The sequence below is a fragment of the Anastrepha ludens genome, unplaced genomic scaffold (genome assembly GCF_028408465.1).
Source record: "Anastrepha ludens isolate Willacy unplaced genomic scaffold, idAnaLude1.1 ptg000141l, whole genome shotgun sequence".
NCBI lineage: Eukaryota > Metazoa > Arthropoda > Insecta > Diptera > Tephritidae > Anastrepha > Anastrepha ludens.
In genome coordinates this window covers 5,001-7,500 of record NW_026530121.1, presented here as the reverse complement: position 1 = coordinate 7,500, position 2,500 = coordinate 5,001, and the positions used below count along the sequence as shown (strand labels likewise).

The following is a 2,500-nucleotide window of genomic DNA, read 5'->3' as shown; positions in this document are numbered from 1 at the left end:
ATTAAAATTTACCACAATACATTCATATGATAAACTGAGTAAATATATAATAAAGCCATTTGAAATATATTGAATTCTATTAAGTTAGATTTTCACCATACATTTTTCACAATGCGTTGTGTACATTGTCAGAAACACTCACGGTGAAGGCAAGTGAGATATATATGAAAGAAAATCAAATCGAATTTATATGAAACTATATTCGATTAAATGTATGAAAGTAAAATTTACCACAATACATTCATATGATAAACTGAATAAATATATAAGAAAAACATTTGAAATATATTGAATTGTATTAAGTTAAATTTTGCCCATACATTTTTCACAATACGTTGTGTACATTGTCAGAAACACTCACGGTGAAGTCAAGTGAGATATATATGAAAGAAAATCAAATCGAATTTATATGAAACTATATTCGATTAAATGTATGAAAGTAAAATTTAACAAAATTTTGCCCATACATTTTTCACAATGCGTTGTGTACATTGTCAGAAACACTCACGGTGAAGGCAAGTGAGATATATGAAAGAAAATCGAATCGAATTTATATGAAACTAAATTCGATTAAATGTATGAAAGTAAAATTTAACACAATACATTCATATGATAAACTGAATAAATTATAATAAAGACATTTCAAATATATGGAAAATATCATCATATATATAATTTAGTATTTTAATATATATTTAGTTAAGTTGATGGTATTATTGAAATATATAAAATGTAATTGAATTATATGAAATCAAACTGAAATGTATTGAATTGAATTTTTCCCATACATTTTTCACAATGTGTGGTGTGCATGGCAAAAAACACTCACGGTGAAGGCATGTGAATAATATGAAAATATCAACATTTAACTAACCAATGATATTGAAGCATATAAATCGAATCATAACTATATGAAACACGAATTTGAGTTATGTTAAACTGGTGATATTGTGGATTTATTCCTAGTTTTCCATACGTTAGTTTAAATAGAAACAATTTTCGAATATGTATACATATATGAAGAATTTATATTCTATACTAACATATTATGGAATGTAACTATTGATTGTTACCTTGGCATATTGGTGTATTGTGAGATTTCATTCATAGTTTTCCATACGTTAGTTTAAATAGAAACAATTTTCGAATATATATACATATATGAAGAATTTATATTCTATACTAACATATTATGGAATGTAACTATTGATTGTTACCTTGGCATATTGGTGTATTGTGAGATTTCATTCATAGTTTTCCATACGTTAGTTTAAATAGAAACAATTTTCGAATATATATACATATATGAAGAATTTATATTCTATACTAACATATTATGGAATGTAACTATTGATTGTTACCTTGGCATATTGGTGTATTTGTGATTTTATTCATAGTTTTCCATACGTTAGTTTAAATAGAAACAATTTTCGAATATATATACATATATGAAGAATTTATATTCTATACTAACATATTATGGAATGTAACTATTGATTGTTGCCTTGGCATATTGGTGTATTTGTGATTTTATTCATGGTTTTCCATACGTTAGTTTAAATAGAAACAATTTTCGAATATATATACATATATGAAGAATTTATATTCTATACTAACATATTATGGAATGTAACCTTGGCATATTGGTGTCATTGTATTTTATTCCTGGTATTCTATAGTTAGTTTAAATAGAAATAAATTTTTGAATTCAAAATTTTATATTCTATACTAGCATTACATAGAAATTATCCTCAACTGTTTGTTTCTTGTATACATACAGGAAATTAAACAGATGAAGAAAAAAAAAAAACAAAACAAATAAAAATTATAAGAAAAACTAAATTTTAAACAAAAGAAAAAAGGAGAAATTTTTTCAATCATATATATATTTATGATTAAAAAATAGAATTATGGAATTATTAATTTCAATTCAGAGAGAAAAATTATGTAATATATGAAATTATTACATTAAAAATGCATTTGAAGAAAAAGTAAAATGTTATTAAAAATGATACATTTGAAAATTGGCAAATATTAAGAAGAAATATCGTTCTTATATTTTTATACAAAATATATATAGAGAACGAAAATTCTTTTTCATAAAAAACGGTTTTTGAATTCTGATAAGAAAAGCTAAAGGGGTCGGCGGGAGCGCACATTGAACGAAAGAAAATGAAAGAAAAACACAACAAAGAAGAAGACCAAATAAAATACAAATATTTTATACAAATAAAAGCACATTATTAATAAATAATAATAATAATAATGATGATGATGATGAGATGATACATAAATTGTGTTATTAAAATTATGTTCTATTGTATGTGCGTTTTCCCCTTTACTTTTTATATACACCGTAATTTATGAAATTTTCAAATATGAAAAACAAAGAAAAATATATAAACAAATATATATATTATTCTGGTTGATCCTGCCAGTAGTTATATGCTTGTCTCAAAGATTAAGCCATGCATGTCTAAGTACAAACAAATTAAAAGTG

At 23.7% G+C, this 2,500-nt stretch overlaps 1 non-coding gene across 1 annotated transcript in view; it reads left to right on the top strand.

Moving 5' to 3' along the window:
- The first annotated feature begins 2,418 nt into the window (after nt 1-2,418).
- The window catches only part of LOC128871397 (small subunit ribosomal RNA), a 1,991-nt gene continuing 1,909 nt past the window's right edge, over nt 2,419-2,500 (top strand). The window contains exon 1 of the ribosomal RNA XR_008455945.1: nt 2,419-2,500. This exon is cut by the window's right edge and continues 1,909 nt beyond it. This is a non-coding gene — a ribosomal RNA (small subunit ribosomal RNA).